General features: G+C 28.3%; 1 long non-coding RNA gene across 1 annotated transcript; it reads right to left on the reverse strand.

Moving 5' to 3' along the window:
* Positions 1-3292: 3292 nt before the first annotated feature.
* On the reverse strand, positions 3293-3858 carry LOC124944496. Its single transcript, XR_007099901.1, has 2 exons — positions 3721-3858; positions 3293-3600 (listed from the first exon to the last, which is right to left on the reverse strand). It is a non-coding gene; the product is annotated as an uncharacterized LOC124944496 (long non-coding RNA).
* Between the last annotated feature and the right edge of the window lie 21803 nt (positions 3859-25661).

Here is a 25661-nt window from a genome sequence, read left to right on the forward strand (position 1 = left end):
TAGTTTGGTGATACTAGGGAAAGGGCTTTCGCACTTCATCCTCCAGACCTATTTTAAAAATAGTATCTACTTATAAATTTGACTTTTGAAAATTGGTTGTATAACTTTTTATTTTAATTGTTAATTTTTCTGGTCTTAGGTATGCATAGGTTTTAACGTTATTAAATTGTAACAACAATTATTGAAATACGGGTACATGTTGTGAATGGCAATGACTAAGGAGGAAAATACCTGAAAAACATTAGTTTAAAATGTATTAGGGTTTAAAAATAAATCATACATAAGCCTTTGTCAAAATATTTTTTGTGAAAATATAACAAAAATATTTTTAAATTATTTTTTATTTTTTCGAGAGTTTTAGAAAATTATTAGGGGTTCCAAAATTACAAAAATAATTTTGGAGTTTTAAAATAGGAACCAAACAGGCCTTAGGACTAGTGTCCTAGGTCCTAGATCATTTTATTAGTCGAAGGCTAAGAGCCTTCGATGCTAGGTCAGAGATCTCTCGGTCCAGGTTCGGGATCCTCGGTCGGGATGCGGGAGTCCCTAGGTAGAGATGTTAAGGCCTCCCGGTCCTCGACTAGAATTCTCGGACAGGTTCTCGATCAGACGCCTCGGTCTTGGATGGAATCCATCAGTCTTGGGTTCAAGAGTTCTCGGTCCGGTGCGAGACTCCTCGGTCCTAAGTTTAACTTCTCGGTTGGACCTCTCGGTACTGGGTGGAAGTCATCGGTCATAGGTGTAGGAGTTTTCATTGGGTGCGAGACTCCTCGGTCCTAGGTCTGACTTCTAGTTCAGACCTTACGTTCCTCAAGAAAATCAAAATTGCAGGTTTTGCAATTTTGATGGAGGTTTGAATACTTTGATCCAAGAGTCTGTGTAGCTTCACAAAGCTCCCGGGAACATTTAGAACATCATCCCAATGTATCAATCAACCTGGGTGATGATCAACTTACACAGAACAGTTTGTCGCCAAAAAATTGGGTTTTTGGTTTTAAAGTTGGTTTGAAGTGTAATGAGCTATTCAATAACTTCTTTATACTTCATATACTTGATTGAAATCAAAACATGAACACATGTTGTTCATTTGAACTAATTCAAGAACCCTAAATTTTCATTTATTTTGAAAATTTTGATCAAACATAATCGGTATGGATCAAACATGATTCAAATAGTTGTCCAACATCATTAGAAACAAATTGAGAAGCTTTTTGAGTTGTTGTTCTCGAGGAATAACCCAAGAACAACAAACCCGATTTTTGAATTTTTAAAATTCAAATTTGAGTTTTTTTATTTAAGGTTGATTGAAGAATCATAAATAGAAAGTTTAGAAATTATCCTATGATCGTTTTCCAATCCTAAAATTCAATAACAAGACAATATACACACTTATGAAAATTAAAATATAAAATTTCAATTGAAAGCTAGAAGTATGAATTAAAAGATAATTGGAAACATACCAAGGATTGAAGAACACTCCTTAGACCTTAAGAATGCTTTTTGGATGCCTAGATCCAAGTTTTAGAGCCTTACACAGAAATTTCAAAAAATCTGAAACTTTGAGCTCCAATGACGGATCTTTGATTTTTTTCGATTTGAGGGTTAAGATGTTATCTTTTGGCTTCAGAATTATTGAGAGAGGCTATTTATAGCCTCTTGAAGTCGGTTAGAGGGTTCAAGTGGATCGAATCAGCCAAAAGCCATTAATGACATTTTAGTTGTTTTTCATCCAACTTATTGATATAAGTCATGATTATGATCATATATGTAGGGAAATGATCACCGTGGTAGGGTGATCATTTTCACCTTTTTAACGGAGTCAATCCATTCAAAACGACGAAATTCCATCTTTGAAAATCAAAGATGGATGCAGATGGTTATCCTTCCGGCGTCGCAATGAAGAAGGTGATTGGAGGATGAAATGACGACGTTTTGAGTGAGAACGCGGATGATAAATTATGTCTAATGATTACACAAATCATTAAAATCAGTAAATAATTGCACAACTCACAAATAAGTCACAAGTCACAAATAAGTCAATAACATAATTAAAATTTTGTAAATAAAATTATGATTTACATACTTCATCCAGACTCTAATACCAGAATACTCAACAAATGCAAATGGTAAATCATGTCTAATGATTGCACAAATCAGTAGCTCAAATGAAACTTTTTGTCAATTTTCTTAGACTTCATCTTTCCATCTTTATTAAGAATCATTTGTCATACGTCGTGAAACTTCAATTTGTTGCAAGTTTTAACATGACGCCACAATGTAGAAGTCTCATAATGTTTACCTTCACATTTATACTGTTTTTTGCATTAATTACATTCAACTTTTTCTATTATCAGTACCCTTCATTTTTTTAAAATATATCCAAATATTCCAAATTAATAACTTGATTTTGAGAGGAGTTCATTTCGAAAATTAATGTTATTTAACAGAACATTAAGTTTCAGACTTTCGGTGTGAAATTTTTGGAATTGGAACTAAGTTTGAATCCACGAACCTTTGAAAGCGAGAACGAAGAGAAGAAATAAGTAGTCGACGGCTGATGGAATGGACGAAGTTTTAAGTATTGAATGCTGCAATGCTACATGGGAGAGAAAAAAACTAGGGTTATGTGGCATATGCCTATAAGGCTATAAATCAGATTAGATTTTTTTTTGTCAACATGTGACCAACCCAAGCCCGACCGCCTAGGCCCTCGACCCGAGCGGGCTGGCCCGTGTAGGCCTACTTCCAAATGAGTTGCTAATATTTCAATCTAACCCGTCTAAATTGTTTGGTGGGGTAGGCCAACCTAGCGTGCCTAATCCAAATTGACGGGGTAGGCCAACCTAACGGGCCTAACCCAAATTGATGGCTCTACTTGGTGGATAGGGTACAGGTTGATATCATAAAAAGAGTGTTATATTTTTTATTTTAATATATTAATCGTGATTTATTAAAAATTTAAATCATATACATATTTTTAAATTATTATATATTTTTTTATAATCCTCCTCCTTTAACACATTATTGGTACTTTAATTTTGAATATTTATTAGTTTTACTTTTAAATTTATCATTTATAAAAAAACACTTTTCTCATTTTAGTTTACAATTTTGTATAAAATGAGTGTAATCAAACATTTATCAACATATTATTTTTCAAAACACTAATAAGAATGACCATAACTTTTCATTTATATTTGTACAAGTACACTAAATTCAGCAAATTTGACATATTAAACAACAGTAAAATCATAAAAAAAAAAAAAAATGCTTGAAGAACACATTTAACTAATTTAATTTTATTCATTAGGGTGACAATTACATTGATCAATATTACACAATTTCTCACTAAAATTTTATTTCATCTTAATTTAACCGTACATTATTTGAAAAACAAAAATCTTTACTGCCTTGAGGTCCATAAGCATGTTTAGCTTTCGAGTTGCAGAAGCTCCGGATTTCCCATGCCTATCCACTTCTCATCCTTTGTCTGCCATCCAGCCCTTCGTGGGTATCATCCATTCCTATGCACTTGTAATCAGTACTGGTGGAGACGATGCCCACTTTATTTGTCCTGAGTTCTGCTTTCCCTAGCAGTTACTATTCCATCAAATCAACAATCAGTAAAGACCAAGAAAAAAATAAATTAATCAAGCAGAAAATGATGAAAAGATATGAACATCAAATCTGAAATAGATTTAAGATAGGGCTGCTGAATACCTCGTCCACCAAAGCTGGAAGTTCTTATATAAACCATCATAGACGTAAACTTCGAAGAAGTTACGCTTACGTAGTATTTGAATCTTTGCATAACGAAAAGAAGAAGATGGTGAGAAATCAAAATTGGTTCAGTACAAATTATGATGAAACAGAATAAGAATAAATAGGAGAAGAAGGAGGCGGCCGAAGGAAAAAACAAGAAAAACATAACTAGGGTTATTGTGAACCTTCATTTTGGGCCTACTTTTTGGGCCTATTTGTGTTTTACTAAATAAATAAATCAGTAAGTATAAAATATATTTTATCCAATACTTTTTTTTTTAAAATTTTACAATTTTATCAATAATTTATTAAAGAGTTGATATTAAACTCAATCTTATAAATAAATACAAATACAAATTTTATACTTCATAACTTCAAATTGAATTTGTCAATAAAATCCTAAAATAAATATATTTTATTTAAAAAGTAAAATATTTTCGATAACAAACTTTTTATAAAAATTGAGTCAAAATAAATAGTTCAAATAAGATTCATTCAAGTAACTAAAGGGTTTAGAGTGGTTCATAAGGATTATATTTTATGAGTTTGATTTTCAAAACATATTTAACTAAAATCATAGTTTAAGAATCCATACATTCATATTCTCATATGTGAAAATTGTAGAATGGACAATAAATGTTTTAAAGTTAAAAATAAAAACAGAAAAATTAGTTTAATTAATATTGTATTAACTAGTAAACACATTTAAAATGCTTGTTTCTAGCTTAATTTTAACTTTTATAAATAACTAATCTCTATATTTTATATTTTTATTATCACTTATTTTATTTATTGGCATAAATACTATTTATTTCATAAATATTATTTAGACATAGATATGATTTATATAAAAATTAAAAAAATATATTGCATTTATTTAAAGTATTTGATCGTTAAAGAAAATTAACTATTAATACTGAAAATATTCAGTATATGGAATGAGATGGTTTGAACTTTGTTCACTGTATGGAATGAGATGATTTGAACTTTGTTGATTTGACCGAAGTTAAAGTGTAATGTCACGAGATTATAAAGGTCAATTTAGGTGGATAAAAATATGGAATGTGTTAGGATCAGGATCGCCCTTGGAGAACCGGGGTCCGGTTTTAAAGGGAGAATGCTTAACAACACAACACACACTGGTAATAGTCCGGTTAGAGACTAGAACCACTTCTTAACACTACACAAGCTGTCACAAACTTCTTGAACCGGGTTCAAGTACAGAAAAGTATTATAGGTATATCAAAAATACCGTACCGCAATATATCAAAAATATCGATTTTTAAGGTATAACGAAAAAATGTAAGATATGATATTGATACCAAAATTATTAGTACGGAAAATGTATGAGATTTTTAAAATTTTGGTATATCAAGATATACCAAAATATCGAAATAGTATTTATAAATTAAAATATAATATATATATATATATAATAATACTTATAAAGAAATAAAATAGATTTGATATTAATTTAATTATAAAAATAATTATTTTTTAAATAATATCAAAATATATTATACTAAAATATTATTCAATATATTCAATCTCTATTTTACCGATATAGTTGTTTTTTTTAATTTAATATGCTTTTTAGGTATAAAGGTATAATATTGATATCTATCGAAATTAAGGTATATCAAAATCAAGATAAGGTATATATGAATTTTTTGTATACCGAAATTTTCGATAAGGTATAAAGTATGTATAAAACATTAAGGTATCATTGATTTAATACTTCAAATGGTAAAAGAGATTTGATAATAAGATATTTTTTTAAATTCCTTCCGAGAATTAGTTCAATGAGAGTAAATATATGATTTTGTTCTCATTTAGTAATGCATAATATAAAATATTATACAATTTCATTAGACTAGTAAATGCTTTTAACAGATATTTATGAAAACCATATACCACAAAATGAATAAATTATTTGTATTTATGTATATCAATGACATGCAATTGTGATAAAGTAAAAATAAAAATAGGAATATAAATCTTTGTTACAATACAACACTTCAAAAACCTAAATATCAATTATGAAAAATTAAAGAAAGTCTCCCTATATGTGATTTAAGGTTGCATGTGCTAAAGATAGAGTTTAAACTAGAGAATTAAGTTAGATTTTTAAAACATTGCGAAATAAATTACAAATTATTGGTTTTTAAATTATTTATACTAAGTTAATTGTTTAAATATAATTAATTATTAATTAACTATTTTAATATACAACATAAATATGTCTTTTATTTTTGTTGGGTTATCGATTTTCTGGTTTATATCATAAACAGTTTCGCGACCCAACCGAACTGATAGTTCACTGATTTCATTTAACCGTTTTTTAATATACAACATAAATATGTTCCGCGACAATCTCGAGGTTCGATAATTTCAACCTCGATTTGTATATTAAGAATCTTTTTAAAATAAAACATTGTTTTAAAATATTTTAAATAATTTCTAATAACTTTTTGAAATTAATTACACTAATAAAAAAATGCACATTTACCAAGAAACATCGTCGAGATCGAAAAAAATCTCTTAGTGAGAACAAATGAGTGATTTCAGTAAAAAATATAATTATAATCGAGAGCAGAATGAATGTTACTCTCGTTAAAAAAAATATACTTTATAATATATATATATATATACATAATAATATTTTTAAATATTTTTTTTTATTAATTACTCTTTTAATTCAAAATTCAATTTCATATTCAATTCTAAAAAAATTAATATATAATAATAATTAAATTTAAAATATTCTGAGAGGATTTTAAAATTAATATATAATAATAATTAAATTTAAAGTACTCTGAGAGGATTTTAAAGTACTTTGAGAGGATTTTAAAATACTCGTAAAGGATTTTAAAATACCCGTAAAGGATTGTGACACTTGTTTGTATCCTATCAAAATTAAACTCTATTATGGAACGAAGTCTTCATAATGTTAATCTCCTTCTATATCTAATTCGGCTAGCGAAACCACTAGACCAAGGATCAAACATGTCCTTAATTGTGGCATTTCTATGTATAGCAATGGAAGCAAGCTCAGAATACGTTGTAGCTAGACTTTAGACATTGCACCAAATGTCGTCCCAAAATTTAATCGAAGAAACATCACCCACAATGAATCTAGACTGCTTACGAAAACTTTTCTGCATAGGATAAATTCCCCTCTAAATTCCCCGCTGAATAATTAGACATTTTGGTGAACCAACTAGTAGACCAATCATTACCATACTTACATCTGATTATCGATGCCCAAAGACTATTCGACTCTTTTGCAAATCTACTATATCATTTTGATAGAAGAGCTTTATTAAAAGAAATACGACTGAAATATCTAGACTTCCTCGATCTTTAAAACCCTCTTTTGAGATTATTTTACTTTTCAATCTAGACAATTTACATTTCATTTTAGTGATAATCGGGTTCCAAAAGACCTTAGATCGCAATTTTGCACCTAATGGCATATCAAGATATGTTGACGGAAGATCGCAAATTCTGAATCCCAACACATTTGCAAACCTTATACTTTATCTATTCAAAACAAAATTGAAAAAAAATGTCTAATTTATTAAGATTAACTCAAAGACCGGAACATGCACCGAATAACAATAAAATATTTCGAAGGTGTTTAAAATTCCTATAAGTGGCTTAAACTATGCAGAGCATGTCTTCAGCGAAAAACAAATGTGATATGGCAGAATGATATCTTTTTGACCCACAATTCACTCCACGGACGAGTCCCGAGTTTAATGTGTAAACCATCATTTTTTAGAGAGCTTCCATAATAATGATGAATAAAAAAGGAGATAGTGGATCACCTTGTCTAATCCCTCTAGAGCTCTCGAAAAATCTCTGAAAACTTCCATTAACAATGACAAAAAACTTAACCGTCGAGAGTCAATCTAATCCAACCAATCAATTTCGCACCCATTCCCTTTTTTTCTTTTACATCAAATAAAAACTCTCAATTGACACGATCATAAGCTTTTTCGATGTCTAACTTGACAAAAGCACATTTTTACCTCTTGAATTATTTGAGTCAATGCACTAATTAAATATTAATACATCATCATAGATTTGACAACCTTTGATGAACGTCATCTGATTACTAGATATGACCGTCTCTATCACCCTCCGCAACCTGTTGTTCAAACATTTTACGACAATCTTATAGAATGACAAAACAAGACTAATATGCCTGAAATTCTTCACATCAATAATTTTGGAGCTTTACAAATAAGACATATCAAAGTAGAGTTCCAACTTTTATCGAATGATAAAATCGATAAAAATAATTAATTGTTTCCATAATTTCAGGAAAGGCCACACCTTCTAAAAAACAAACTCTATCACATCCTAACCCTTTATCACTAAAAATATATAAAATAATTCTTAAATTATAAAAGGTAAACCTCCACTTAAAACACCTTATACATCTAACCTAATCTCCATTTAAGGCATTCATTTTTTATCTATTAAATATTTTTTTATCGGTTGAACTATTTCATATTCTTATGTTTAAGGGATTAAAATTATATATTATTAAATAAAAAAGTTAAAATTAAATAATTATAATAAAATTAAATTAATATATAAAAATTTTACTTAACCATTTAACCAGAAGTAGAATTTGTCAGGACTCGAACCCATGACTTACTATTATTATTTATCTCTTATTACCATTAGCCTAGAAAAATGGATTTATATATATATATAGTTAAGACGGTTAAATTTTAAAATCAGCCAATTACATGAAACTAAATATATGACATTTTATACTCGAAAGAAAAACTTGAAAATTACGAATTACCAAATATATATACTATGCATTTCTAATTAACTTTATTTTTTCTAAAACTAAATATGAATGACCATCTGCCAATTGATTTTTTTTTTTAAATCTGAAGACATCTATTTACGCAAAAGAATATGGCTGAAACTGATGAGTTGCTATATTCAGTTTCAAAATATTTGTGCATGTTATACATTTAAAAATTAATTAAAAAAATAACCAGTACTTTTTAAAAAAAGTTAAGTACAAAAATAACCAGTAATTTTTATAAAAATTATAAAAATAAAAAGAAACTCAAATCCCGAAGACCTTAGTTTGATGTGGGCTTTTTTGAAATTTTATATAGTTTATATAAATTTTAACTTTTATTACATTATTATTGTTCTAATAATTTAACTAAAATAAATTTATTTAAAACCAAATTAATTAACCTAGTATTTAATTTTTACAAAAAGCTCAAATATAATCGGATAAGTAGATAGGTGTGATTAAAAAATGCCACTAATTGGGTGGGCTCAAATTAAGGCCTTATTTTATGCTAATTATTTGGGAAATAATAATTTAATTGTGTAAATATATATAAATAATTAAATTTAAAATATATTTAATTGATAATAAGTTATAATATTAATAAAAATGTTTAAAAAATAATTGTAAATAATAAACAAAATTAATTCGAGAATTCGAACTTCAAACTAGATTATTTTTAAACCTCCCCTCATTATTAGTGTACACAAAAAAAAAAACAAATATTTAATTTTTTAACATGAAGATCTTTAAAGAATCAGCTATGCATGAGAACACTTCAATACTTTCATAAATATTTATCAAATTAATCTTTTTAAAATTATCTTGTCAAAATTCATATAAAATTAAGTATTTGACAAAAATGCAATTTACTAACTCTTTTAGTTCAAATTCATCTAATTCATATTCAATTTCTAAAAAAATCTAATTAACTAATGTTGTATTAACTAGTAAACACACTTAAAATGTTTTTCTTAGTGTTTAAATAGAACAAATTTTGGATTCCAAAACTAATCTTATATTCAAACACAAATAGATATACTTATTATATGAACAAATGTACCAAGAACAATTTTTAGAACTTATTGATAAGTCAAATGTCTAATAGATCCTCAAAATTACATTATTATCATTCTAATCATCTAACTAAAATACTTTTATTAAATATAAAATTTAAATATAAAGATAATACAATAATTTAATCAATTAAAAAAAAAAAAATTAATTGTAGTATATATATATTTTTTAAAAAGGCTAAAAAACCAACCTCTTCGATATAATCGGATAAATAATTGGGTGGGATTCAAATTCTAGCTCTAAGGCCTTGTTTTGATGGGATTAATCAAATTTGGCATGCAACAATCAATAAATTTTTTAAATCATAATCCATAAAATTATAATTATAATTGTTTAAACATAACTATAAAAACAAAACATGAGAAACAAAGTTCAAAATAAAAAATAAATTTAATAAAACATAAGTACATTTGGATGACTCAAAAGTCCAAAAGTTCTTTAGAAGAACCAATCAGTATGTGTTCTGGATCAGCATTACGAAGGATCTTTAATGGCTTTTAATGGTTTATTTTGATTATCTGCAGTAAATAAAACCAAATTTCTTTTGTAAAAATATTTATGATAAAGATTTTGAATTAACATTAATAGACATTACCTATATTCATAGTCGATTTTCTTCATGTTTTTTTGTATAGAGTTTGTGTTTCTCTATCTTAAAATTACTCTCCTTATGCTAGCTCCATTTTTCTTGTCTATCTTAAAATCACATTTAGCTGAAATTTAAGAAAGTAAGAAGGAAGTTTAGATTTTGATTAATATAAAATTATAAAATACAAAAGTTAAGATTGAAGAAAGGGTTAAATACATACCACTAATGAATTAGAGTTTGATCGAATCAAGTCAAGTCGGCGGTCACTATCATCTTTATTTTTCTTCTTCCTCCTCCTCCGTTTTGGGAGGTGGTTCATTGAGATCAAACCCTAAGAGGAGGTATGATCCCGGCCGGATCTATTTGGGTTTGGCTAGTCTTACCACGAGTGAAGTGGACCCTCATGTGACCTCCAAGGGACTGGCCACTTTGGAAGGTCTTTTTACATTTTCTGCATTGATGAAGACGAGGAGAAGAAAAAGGGTTAGATTTGTTTGTGAATGTATCTGTAAGCATCAACAGAGCTTCAACAGCGTCATGTATATCTGGATCATAAACCTCCTCCTCCGGTCCAGCCCTCAAATCAGAATGAAGCTGTAGATGATTCTGTTTGAATGAATTTGAATGGACCCTCATGTGTCCGTACAGAGATTTATTGGAAGGGAAATTCCTCTCAAACAATAGTAGATTTCAATAAGATTATTATTGAAACTGACCTTTTTCTTGTTCAGGTCATCTTCTTTAGATGTTGTGTTCTTATGTGGATTCTTATGTGACCCAAAGAGCTTTTGGAGAGTGAAATTGCTCTTATCTGCTTTCGATGGTTTTAACAAATATCAGCAAGGGAGGAAGGTTCCACTCGGTGAAATAAATATTTCCGAGATCATTCAATCGCTCTCGGCTCTCGGTATGAGTCATCGATAATCATATATTTTCTACTAGTGTTAATTATAATCAAATTAAGCATTACAAAATAAAAAATTAAATTGATTGAAATTTCAATACCATTAATTTTTCTCACATATATATAAAAATTCATTTAATAAATATTAGTAATATATGAAATTTCAATACCATTAATTTTTTTCACATATATATAAGCATCAAATGGCCCAATGTATTCACCTCCATTGTCTGTCCGAATACACTTGAGCTTTTTTCCAGTCTCTCTCTCAACTGAGGCATGAAACTGCTTAAACACATCTAAAACTTGATCTTTAGACTTCAAAGTATAAAGCCATACCTTCCGGGAGTGATCATCAATGAATGTGACAAAATATGAGCAACCACCAAGTGTTTTTGTCTTCATAGGACCACAAACATCCGAATGAACAAGATCAATTGTGTTCTCTCTTCTGTAGGGAGGATGGCTCTTGAAGGAAACTCTGTTTTGTTGACCTACAAGACAATGAATACACCTCTTCAACTGGACATCATTTACAAAGCCATGCCCTTTTCACTCATATGACCAAGTCTCTTATGCCATATCTCAGTCATGTCAGCATTCTCCACAGCATTAACAATGCCCTTAGAGATCTTCGGTTGTACCACATACAACTTTGAACACCTTTTACCTCTTGCCACAATCAAAGAACCACGAGTGAGTTTCCACAAACCATTACCAAAGTAGTTGTTGTACCCATCATCATCAAGTAAACCTGTAGAAATCAAATTTAATCTCATATCCGGGACATGTTTTACATTTTGTAAAACCAACTCCATTCCAGTATCAAATTTCAAACAGACTTCTCCAATGCCAACAACCTTTGATAGCCCACTATTACCCATCTTGACATCCCCAAAATCACCTGGAGTGTAAGATGAATAAAAATCTCTTCGTGATGTAACATGACACGAAGCTCCACTATCAATCACCCAACTCGCCTCATCATGTGCAAAGTTCACCAAATTATCATCACAACAAACAAAGAAATCATTAGTGATAGTATTCACTTCAACCTTGTCACTGCCATCGTCATCTTTCCTTTGATTGTTGTTCTGGTTGTTGTAGTTTTCTTCTTGTTCTCTTTCTTTGCCTGTCTGCAGAACTTTACTGTGTGCCCCTTTTTACCACAATAGTAACACTCAATATTAGCATACTTCCCTTTACCGGAGTTGCTAGTACCACGTTGATTTCCTTTGTTACCCGGACCTCTACTTTGACTTCTCCCCCTCTTTTCAAAGACCAAGACATCTGATTGTGAAGAGGAACCCTGTGACTTTCTTCTCATCTCTTCATTCATAACACTGCCCTTAGCCAATTCCATGGTGATAATACCATCCGGTGCAGAGTTGGACAAGGATGCCCTAAAAGTCTCCCAAGAATCCGGTAATGTACCAAGTAGCCATAGACCTTGAATCTCATCATCAAACTTGATACCCATTCCTCAAAGCTGATTAACAATGCCCTGAAACGCATTTAAGTGATCTGTAACAGGAGTGCCATCTTTGTACTGTAACTTGATCAATTGCTTAATCAAGAACATTTTATTGTTCCCAGTCTTCCGAGCATACAACTGTTCAAGCTTGTTCCACAAAGTACGAGCATGTGTCTCCCCAATAATATGATTCAGCACATTATCCTCCACCCATTGCCGAATATATCCACAAACCTGTCTATGCAAAATAGTCCATTCTGCATCTGTTTTATTCTCAGGTTTATCAGTAGCAAAAACAGGTAAGTAATAATCTTTCACATATAGGAGATCTTCCATTTTTGCCTTCCAAACATGATAATTAGAACCATTCAAATTAATCATCCTACTTGTATTAGTTTCCATCGTTCAAACAGTTCAATTCACAAATAAGCAACCAAGGCTCTGATACCACTTTGATAGAAATTCACCATGACAGTAAACAACAAATGCAGAATTTATCCTACGTTTGACAACACTTTCCCAAACCGTTTAAACCTGTGAGGAAGCTAACAAATAGGTATGCAAAATACAATCAACACAGCCCTAAAACAGTGAGTAACACACCAAGCAAGCACACACAAACAACACAGAATTTTAGTGTGGAAAACCCCTAAATGGGTAAAACCACGGGACACCTAGTGCCGCTTAAAATCCACTATCACCAGTAAGAGAGCAATACAAAAGTCTTCTCTAGACAATACTAGAGGCATACAAATTCATAATACCCTTGGAAACATGCACATCAAGGATATAGAAACAATCAAAGAACAAGAAAAGAAGAATATCACCAAAAACAACTGTTACTGTTCCGGCAACGAAACCCCGACCTTCAGACCTCAGAATCCGATCTCCACTGTCCAGAATGTTGGCCCAGAAGTTGTGAAGCTTCTGTCCAAAAATTAGAACGATCCAACGGTGCAAACTCCGACAATCATCAAAATACTAAGGCTGCTGAAATTGAAGTTTTTCCCCTCTTTTCTTTCTTGATTTTCTCTCTCTTTCTTTTGCTCTTATTTCTTGCAAAAGAAGATTTCTCCCCTTTTATATTGCTCCCAAATAAGTGAATAAAGTGGGGCCCAAATGAGCCTATTTGCTGGACTTTTCCTCATGGACGAAGGAAACAAAAAACCCAACACCTATATCATTGTTTCTATAGATCAAATAAACTTGAAGTAAGCTACCTAAGAAATCTCACATTTATAAAATGAAAATTTGGAATAATCTCATCTTTACTCGGCATGCTTATTATATAAACGAGTTACAATTCGACTGGTCTTTTTTCTTCATTCTTGGCAAAAGGAAAAACCTACATGCCAAATTGAGACTTTAATGAGTTCCTCAAGACATGCTTCATGAAAGAACACATCATCTTCCCAAACAAGACATAACTAATCAATCAAAGATAATTATTTACTAATTTAGAATAAGTTTGATTATATAAAAATATACTCCTCAATAATTATACACTAGTTAAAAATCTGCATTTTAATGTGGAGTTATATTGAAATAAAATAAATAAAACTGTTTAATGAGAAGATAGACTATTTGGGTCAAATGACAAAATATCCTTAGTAATTGATAATTTGATGGAATAATTTATGGGGGTCAATTTAGTCAAAACAATCCACACCTAACAAGCCAAACAAACATCTACAAGGAAGCCCATATGAAAAAACATTCTAAAGTTTGGATCTGAATTTGAATCTAAACAAATGTTGAAATTTTTAAAGAAAGTAGAGACATTTTTTGGTCAATTTTGGCTTCAATTCCTCAAATTGAATACGAGGAGTCAGCTGATCAATATCCGGATTATGTGTCCTTCGACGCGATTTAGACGATGAGTTTTTCATGTTCTTACAGTTTCCGGAGATTCCAAACGATTCTAATTTCCTTGAAAAAAAATAAGTGATTTTAGATAGAATGAAATTATATTGACATGCTCTTCCTAATATACAACTCTTAAAACATTTAAGTTTTAAGCCTTAGTTTTTCTCACACAATCACATACTATTTTCTTATCCTTCATTTGTATAATTCCCTCGTTATTTTTTTACAATTCAAAACTATTGACCATAGATACTCCCATGAAAAAAAATAACAAATGGCTTTTTTGAACCTTTCTTTTTCCTTTATTATTGGTTTGTTTGATAAATATAAGATTTATGAGGTACAAGTTAAAAATAAGTTAATTCTCATTTTATATATAAAAAAAAGATAGTCCTTCCATTTCCTTAACCTTCATCACTATAATTTTCGATTTTTTTTTTTTTTGTTGTTGTGACTAAAAACTGTTAATCTCATAGACAATACATACTAGCCACAATAAAAAAAAAGTATTTATTATTTGAAAGTTTAAACTTGAATCGGTTTAATTAAATATGTATCCACTTTTGAAGTATGTTACATAAAGCTCAAACTAAAATTGTAGTCATATGATACTTCATTATAAATAGCTTAACCATTTAAAGTTTTATTCTTTTAAAACTGTGTTTTTACTTTTACATTACATATTTTTAGTTAATTTTTCACATCCATATAAAAAATATTTAGAATATGTTAGAATAAAGAAAAATTGTATTAGAATGATATATATTGAATTACATAAGTTATGTCTATTATATAGACATTACATTGAGCTTATAAGGAAACTAATAATATAATATAATATTGATATAATATAATATACTAATAATATTATCACAATTTATAATATTGTGATAATATCTTACATTATATATTATCTTATATTCTAACAATCCTCCTCAAACTCAAGATGGAAAACGCTTGATCAACTTGAGGTTGAAGACGAGATGATGAAATGTTGATGGTGTATTCTTCAAACTTCAAAAACTCGTGAGCTCCATCAAGTTAAAGGATGACAGTGTGTTGACGGATAAACCAACGAAGAGGTAGAATCCCATGGGAATAGAATGCTGGGGTGAAACAATGTAGAAGTCTCATAATGTTACCTCACATTCAGCTTTTTCTATTATCAGTACCCTTTATTTTCTTAAAATACATCCAAATATCAAAATATTCCCTAGACTTTTTAGATAACCCTTCATTATGCTTAGCATTTTCAAATTCATCAACATCCAAATTAATACCTTAATTTTGAGAGGAGTCCATTTTGAAAATGAATGTTATTTAACAAAACATTAAGTTTCTGACTTTCAGTGTGAATTTTTTTGAATTTGAACTAAGTTTGAATCTACGAACCTTGAAGGCGAGAACGAAGAAAAAAAATAACACTAGTAAAAAAGTAGCCTTCGGTAACGAAGTTTAGTAACGACGCTATAACGCCCTTATTGATAATTTTTATAAGTAACGGTTTAATTAAACCATTACTAATTATCAGTAACGGATATAAGAAAACACCAATACAGAAACTAATGGTTTTTAATATTTTTTTAAAGTAAGAGCATCAGTAACGGTTATTGATGAAACCGTTACTAATAAGACTTCAGTTTAAATTTAATTAAAGGCATATCAGTAACGGTTTTGAAAGAAAATCATTACTGGTAGAGTATTGGTAACCGTTATTCCCAAAACCGTTACTAATATAGGTAACAACATCTTTTATAATGGATATTAGTAACGGTTAAAGGAAACCGTTACTAATATGTGTATGTCGTTTATCTTTGCAAGGGATATCATCAGTTGGATATTAGATCAACTACGAGGATATTAGATCAACTATGACAACTGACAGATTCATTTTCAGTGTCCGTTCACCTTCAACTTAAACTCCGGCACCGGCTCTAGCTCGTATTCATTGTCAAAATTGTTTCACCATAAGTCATATCCAAAGCTTCGTATACATCTGAATCAGTCTCTCGATTTTGTTCTCGATTTTGTTTATGTTTCCCCTCTCACACCTCATTCACTATGTTTCACTATGTTTGGAATTGGAATAAATGGATTTGGAATTCTACATGTTTGGACCTTACAAGATCCACAAGGATGAAGTCTTCTATCTATCAGATCTTTATTACGCCATGGTCAATCTTCGCCCTGTTGTTCTTTATTACGCCATGGTCAATCTTCGCCCTGCTGTTCTTGGTGAGTTACGCTCCCGTTTAACAGTTCTAATGTTTGTAGTCAAAGTCTCTTATTATGATTCAGTCCATTTATCTACTACTTACAAAAGCTAGTCATTCGTTTCGAAACCTGAAACCAGCAGCCGAAGGAGATAGGAAATATTTATAAAATGCGAATTTTCAAACCCTAAACACTTAAAAAGCAATTAGGTCGGTTGAAAGGAATTAATTAGATTGTGTCTCTTCAGTTTTTAGTACTATAATCCTTTTGTTAATAATGCTAGATACTCATTGGTGCTATATTTCCATTGTTTTGCAGGTCATACTCAGTTTTAATATATTATAGTTATTTAATTGAAATATTATTATTTCACTTTTATTAAATTTAAATAAAAAAGTAAAATAAAGTAAGAATATTTTTTTTTATTAATGAATAATTTGATGGTTAAAAGATATATAATATAATGGTTTGATTTTGAGTCAAAATAAAAATTAATTGCACTCTCTTCTTTATTATTGTCAATAATTTCTTAATGGACTTATTTTTTATTTTATTTTTAAAATACAATAATATTTTATTTTATTATCAAGATCTTTATAAATTCATTGCTAATTTTATTTCTTAATTTAAATTAAAAGATAATTTTTGTTTGATGAGAAAATGATTTGTGTGAATCAAGTTCGCTTGTTAAATATTTAAATTTAAAATATATTTGATAATAAGTTATAATATTAATAAAAATGTTAAAAATAAAATATTTAGAAATAAAATAACAGTATTTTAAATAATAAACAAAATTAATTTGGAAATTTCAACTTCAAACAAAATTATTTTTTAGACCCTCTCATTAAGTGTACACACTTAAAAAAAATCAATTTTTAAATACGAAGAAATGGATTCCAAGTGAATAAATTTTCAACATGTAGATCTTTAAAGAATCGGCCATGCATCATGAGAACAATTCAATAATTTTATAATATTTATCTAATTAAATTGTTTTTTAAAACATTATTCTATCTAAATTCATATAAAATTAAGTATTTGACCCTCAAAAAATACTTTTAAAGAATTTATTAACTTTTTTAAGTTTAAAATTCTTCATATTTAATTCTAAAAAAATAATATATATAAAATGATTAAATTTAAAATAAAAAGAATTGATGAACATGATTAATTTGAATACTAATACGACACAAAATGAATATTTGGATCGAATTTGTATCCTAAAAAATTAATGAATATGGGTATAAGTTATTAAAAGATCTTTCATTTAATTATTATATTTTAATTAATAAAAAAATATATTTATATTAAAAATTAATGAATACATAATTAATTATAAAACTTACAAAATAATATATATGAAAAATCAACTATCTTTTTTAATTTATTTATTTTATAATATATATATATATATATTTAATTGTATAATATATATATAAATAACAATCTATTTAAATATTGTTTTTATTAATTGTCACTTTATATATATATATATATATATAATTTTATTTTTATTAATTATATTATAATATATATAATTATATTATATTTTTTTAAACTTTTATATATATATATATAATATATTTTTAAAATAGATTTTTGATTTTTATATTATTGGTACTTTAATTTTGAGTATTTATTAGTCCTATTTTTTTTATTTATCTTTTATAAAAGTTTTTTGGTTATGTATTTTTTTTACGCTTTTTTCTTATTTTAGTTTACAATTTGGTATGAAATGACTGTATCGACATTTGACATTTATCAATATATTGTTTTTCAACAAAAATATATCAAAAATATCTTAATATTTGAAATCATATGAAAATCAACAACATTTATCTTGTAATCTCCTTAAAATAATGAATGACCATGACTTTTCATTTTTTTACTGTGAAGTATTGTTAAGTACACTAAATCCAGCAAATTTGGATCAACATATTTAACAACAATAAAATCATAAAAATAAAATACTTAAAGAACACGTTTAACTAAATTAATTTTATTGATTGGGTTACAATTACATTGATAACCTTACACAATTTCTCACTAGTTCTAAAATCTTATTTCATTTTGACTTAACCGTTTATTATCAGAAATGACAATTTTCCCTTCATAGCCAGAGTCAGAGGCAGATTCTCCTAAGTCTTGATTTCCCAGGCAGTTACTGTAAATTAGTGAAGAACAAAGAACAAATTAATCAAGTTAGCTAATGCAGGAAATGATGAGAAGAGATTAACATAAAATCAGAAATAGATTTGAGATCGTTGAATACCTCATACACCAAAGCTTAAAGTTCTATATAAACCATTGAAGACATAAACTTCTTTAGAAGAAGTTAAGCTAACACGGTATTTGAATCTCCGCATAACGAGAATAAGAAGATGACTAGAGATCAGAACTGGTTCATTCTAATTTTGATAAAAGAGAATAAATAGAAGAAGGAAGAAGAAGTAGAGTACGGGGCGGCGGCGGAAAAACAATAAAATATAATTAGGGTTGGGCCTTTCTTTTGGGCAGTGTGTTTTAATAAATAAAATAGTAAATATAAATAATAATTTATTTAATATTTTTTTAAATTTTTTAATTTTTATCAATAATTTGTTAAAAATTTAATATTAAACTCAATCTTATAATAAATAAATAAAAATACAAATTTTATACTTCATATTAAACTTGTCAATAAAATCCTAAAATAAATATCATTTATTTAAAAATTAAAAATATTTTCGATTTCAAAAGATTATAACAATTTTTTTTTTGTAAGAATTGAGTCAAAGTAAATAACTAAAGGATTAAAAGTGGTTGAGATTAAATGTCACGAAATATCCAAAAATGAAGTGAAAATCATAGTTGAAAGATTCATATATTCAAATTCTAGTATGTGAAAATTGTAGATTGAACATTGAATGTTTTTATATTGCAAGATATTGGTTTGACACATTATATTTAGTATAGTTAAATGTCAAGGGTTTTTTTTCCAGAGGTGATTCTCATTGAGAAAAGAATATCAGGTTAACATTTTAATTTACTAAATTAAAAAATATATATAAATTGTTCTGAAATATTTGTTGGATTATTTGATTGAGTTCCCAACCCAGGCTGTTAAAATCTCGAGTTGACTCTTACAATCTTACGATTTTACGATTTCACATTAGGTTAACGAGTCTGATTTTAAGTAACTCTTACGATTTTAAATTTACAATAAATAAGATTTTACGAATTTATAAATAATTTTGATTTTACGATTTTATAATATTTTACTTTCAAAAAAACAAATTTATATTTAAAAATAAAATTTAAATTTATTGTTTATTTTAATTAATTAATTTTGTAAGTATAAATTTTTATAGTTTTATTTACTTATTATTATTTTTTAATTAATTTTTATTAAAATATATAATTTTTTAAAATTATCTATTTTATACCTAATTATATATATAAATAATAAAAACATATAACTATTATTTTTTCAAATTAAACTCTTACAATTTAATGTAAATTCTAGATTTTATGACTTTACAGTTGTTTAACGATTCTATGTAAACTTTCATATATGATTGCTTTGTTCCCAACTACAAAATATAATGTCCAGTCTATTTAAGAGATCCAACTATAATTCCAAAAATCCATAAGTTCAAGTATTGTATGGAAAAGCGAACTCAAGAAAATAGTTCAGCTCAATATATGTTTTTTTAAACAGCGTGTGAAAGCCCAATGTCAAGTTGGCGGCCACTATCACCTTTAGTTCTCTTCCTCGCCAGTTTTGGGAGGTGATTTATTAAGATAAAACCTAGGAGGTATAACTAGGGGTGAGCAAACGGGTAAACCCAACCCGTATTACCCAACTCATATTCAACCCAAATTAAATTTACCCAACCCATAATTCAATCCATATTATTTACTAATATGGGTTGGGTATGGGTTGGGTTGAGTATGGGTTGGGTAACCCAAATTATTTTATTTTTATTTTTTTATTTAACATGTATTTGACTTTTAACACATTTTTATTCGTTTAACGTGTTTTTCACGTTTTTGACATTTTTAATACGTTTTTCACACGTTTAACATGTTTTTGACACGTTTAACACGTTTTTGACACGTTTAACACGTTTTTGGCACGTTTAACACATTTTTGACACGTTGAACACGTTTTTTATGTTTTTGGCATGTTTAATACGTTTTTAACACGTTTAACACGTTTTGACACGTTTTTGACACGTTTGACACGTTTTGACACGTTTTTTCACGTTTTCGACACGTTTAACATATTTTGACGCATTTTGGCACGTTTAACACGTTTTGACACGTTTAACATATTTTTTCACATTTTTGACACGTTTCACATTTTTATACGTTTTTGGCACGTTTTGACACGTTTAACACGTTTAACACGTTTTCGACAAGTTTAACACGTTTTCGACACGTTTAATACGTTTTTCACATTATTGACACGTTTCACACGTTTTCCACATTTTTGGCACGTTTAACACGTTTTGACACGTTTAACACGTTTTCCACATTTTGATACGTTTAACACGTTTTTGACACATTTTTGATGTTTTCGACACGTTTAATACGTTTTCACACATACAACACGTTTAACACATTTGACACTATTTTCATGTTTTGACATGTTTAACACGTTTTTAACACGTTTGACACATTTTTCACGATTACGACACATTTAATATATTTTGACACATTTTTCACGTTTTTGGCACGTTTAACACGTTTTGACATATTTAACATGTTTTTCATGTTTTCACATTATTAACACGTTTGTAACATGTTTAACATGTTTTCACACGTTTTTCACGTTTTTGGCATGTTTAACATGTTTTGACACATATTCCAAGTTTTGGCACGTTTAACACGTTTTCCTCGTTTTTGCACATTTTGATTCGTTTAACACGTTTTTGACACGTTTAACATGTTTTTCACATTTTGACACGTTTAATACGTTTTCACACGTTTAATGTCAAACGTGTGAAAAATATATTAAACGTGTCAAAAATGCCAAAAACGTGTTAAACGTGACAAAACGTGTTAACGTGCAAAAAAATATGTTAAACATGTCAAAAATATGTTAAATGTGTAAAACGTGTTAAAATGTCAAAAACGTGTTAAACGTGCCAAAAACGTGAATAACGTGTTAAACATGTTACAAACGTATTAAACATGTTAAACGTGTTAAGAATGTGAAAAATATGTTAAACATGTCAAAAACGTATTAAACGTACGAAAATGTGAAAACATGTTAATGTGTGAAAACGTGTCAAATATGTCAAAAATGTGTTTAACATGCCAAAAACGTAAAACACATATGAAATGTGTGAAACACGTGTTAAACGTGTTAAACATATCAAAAACGTGTTAAAATGTTAAAAACGTATTAAACGTGCTAAAAACATGAAAACCATGTTAATCTTATCAAAAACGTGTTAACGTGTTAGTTATGTTAAAAATGTGTTAAACGTGCCAAAAACATAAAAAAAAACGTGTTAGATTTGTCAAAAACGCGTTAAACGTATTAAACATGTCAAAAATGTGTTAAACATGTCAAAAACGTGTTTCTAGTATGAAAACGTGTTAAACATGTCAAAAACTTGTTAAACGTGCCAAAAACATAAAAACGTATTAAACGTGTGAAAAACATGTTTTAAGTGTGAAAACGTGATAAAAATATTAAAAACGTGTTAAACGTGTGAAAAATGTGTTGATATGTCAAAAACGTGTTAAACGTGCCAAAAACGTGAAAATCATGTTAAACTTATCAAAAACGTGTTAAATATGTTTAAAACGTGTTAAACGTGCCAAAAACGTGAAAATCGTGTTAAACTTATCAAAAACGTGTTAACGTGTTATATATGTTAAAAACGTGTTAAATGTGTCAAAAACGTAAAAAACGTGTTAAGCTTGTTAAAAACGCGTTAAACGTATTAAACATGTCAAAAACGTGTTCAACGTGACAAAAACGTGAAAAACGTGAAAAACGTGTTATTAGTGTGAAAATGTGTTAAACATGTCAAAAACGTGTTAAACGTGTCAAAACGTGAAAATGTGTCAAAAAACGTGAAAAACGTGTCAAAAATGTGAAAAATGTGTTAAACGTATGAAAAACGTGTTAAACGTGTGAAAAACGTGTTAAACGTGTGAAAAACGTGTTAAATATGTGAAAAAACGTGTTAAACGTGTGAAAACATGTTATAAGTGAAACGTGTTAAAAATATTAAAAACGTGTTAGATGTGTGCAAAACGTGTTAAACGTATGAAAAATATGTTAAACATGTCAAAAATATGTTCGACTTAAAGTTGGAAGATGATTAGTTTATACTGGATTAATAATAGAGAATTAAACTAAATTTATATAATTTGGATAATTTGGGTAACCCTAACCCAACCCAAATTAAACTCAACCCATACTCAACCCAACCCATACTCAACCCAACCCATATTAACCAACCCAAATTAATATTTTGGGTTTGGGTTAGGGTTGGGTTTGGGTAAACCCATATTATGCTCACTCCTAGGTATAACCCCTAGGTCTGACTAGTCCACGGGTCAAGTGGACTCTCTTTTGATTTCCAAGGGCCTAACCACTTTGAAAAGGTTTTTTATTTATGAAGGAGAAGGAGAAGGAGAAGGAGAAGGAGAAGGAGAAGGAGAAGGAGAAGGAGAAGGAGAAGGAGAAGGAGAAGGAGAAGGAGAAGGAGAAGGAGAAGGAGAAGGAGAAGGAGAAGGAGAAGGAGAAGGAGATTGGCCAAATTTGTTTGTGAATCATGAATTTGCAAGCATTAAGAGACCTATATTAAAATAAATAAAATAATTAAGTAAAAAAGTTAAAATAAATAAAATAATTTCAAATTTTTAAAATTAAAATAATATTTATTTAACTTTGTTAACTTTTAAATTAATTAGTGAGAATTAAACCACAATTAATTTTAATTTAAAAGGTTATAAGTATACTAGTTTAAAGATGGATGTTTTGTTTTCTTTTCCAAAATACTATTTTTTATTTAGATTCTTGATAGAACTATTAATAAAATTAATAAAAAAAAGTTTTAAATTTTAAATTTTTATAGATGAATTGAAGATTTACTACTTCAAAAAGTAAAAAAAAAAAAAAATTAAATCCCAACAGATGATTAGTTTAATGAGAGTAAATATATGATTTTTTTCTCATTCAGTAATGCATAATATATAAATATTCATTAGATTGTAAATATAACCAAAAAGAGTTACATATATATAGTCCACAAACACACTCAATCATTTAATTAGATGTCGAATTTGTCGTATGACGGGCTCGAACCCATAACCTCTCAGGGAGGCGAATGATATCCACCTCTTGTTGCCGCTTAAAATATTGTAGTATAGTTGTTCAAGATTAAAGTATATAATTTTAATTTTGTTATGAATTCAAATCTCACCGTAAACAAGTTTTATAAAATTTTATTAAATTATAAATGCTTTTATAAATATTTATGAAAAACATGTAGCACAAAATGAATAAATTATTTGTATTATGTATATCAATGACAGGCAATTGTGATAAAACAAAAATAAAAATAGGCATCTAAATCTTTGTTACAATACAATACTTCAAAAACCAAAATATCAATTATGAAAAATTTAAGAAACTCAATATACATATTTAAAAAAATGTCATTAAATTTATTAACAAAATTGTCATAAATGAACACTTAAGGATTCATTTAGATTCAAAATTTAATTTTTTGATCAGAAACTGCAATTAAAATCACCCAAAATTTTGACAATAAGCATTGTGTTCCAAGACTAATTCGATTTATATTATTATTGATCTTGATTATGCTGTCTTAGTCTCTAATTCATAAAGCTTTTTACCTTAGTCTCTGAAATAAATAAACAACTGAAACATTATATTGTCTATTAGAAGTAACATCTTCTTCCTCCTTAGGCATCTTCCTCAACTGAAATTCATGTAACTTTTATTGAATAAATTTAATTTTAAAATGGGAGGAATATAAGTATATAGATTAACATAGAAACATTGATATAAAATTCAATTTTAAACCTAACAAATAGTAACTCATGTCTAATGGTGAATTTGATTCTTCACACTCATACAATTTATAACAATTTATTTATTTTGAGTTTATTTATATATTTTTGTTTTTATTTTATATACAACACATATTTTAAATAAAACATATTCTTAATTCATTCATTCCAGAGAACTCACACCATTTCTTAGCCTTTCTCTGAATAGTTCCAACATTTTTCTCTTCAACCAACCCTAGATACGTACACTAAAAAAACAACACCAAAATGGTTTCTTTTTAACCCTTCTTCTTTATTACTGGGGTAAGTTATATAATCGTATGTGATATAAATATTGTAACATTTATATTTATATATATATAATGCAATGATTTTTTCTTAGTTAATTTGAGAGTTGCTCCAATGACAATGATGTACAACATAAATTTATAAGTGTTCTTCATTAATCTTCTTACTCTTATTTTTTCATTCATATTATATGTTATAACTAGTAACTAGCATTTAGCCTGTGCATTTGCACGAGTAATAATATAAAAACCGTGAAAAAAAATTACGGATAACATTTTTTATTTTATTTTTAACCGTTTTAAGTTTATGGGTGAGTCAACCCACAATCCAACAGAAGTATTCATTTACTCAACATCATTATATATTAGTTAGTTAAAAAGTTGAACTTATATTGATATTAAAACGTCCCGCGTTTATCAAATTTGGTGTTGAATTTAAAATATAAAGTCTTTGTAGCCTAGTTGGTTAAAGAGTTGTACTTGTTTTGTTAGGTTGCAAGTTCGAAACATACCTCTAGCATTTTTAATTTTATTTTTAACCGTTTTAAATTTAAAAACGGGTCAACCTACAATCCGACCCAAGTATCCAAATTAACCACAGTTCTCGACCC

This window comes from Impatiens glandulifera, chromosome 7 (assembly GCF_907164915.1).
Source record: "Impatiens glandulifera chromosome 7, dImpGla2.1, whole genome shotgun sequence".
Lineage (NCBI taxonomy): Eukaryota > Viridiplantae > Streptophyta > Magnoliopsida > Ericales > Balsaminaceae > Impatiens > Impatiens glandulifera.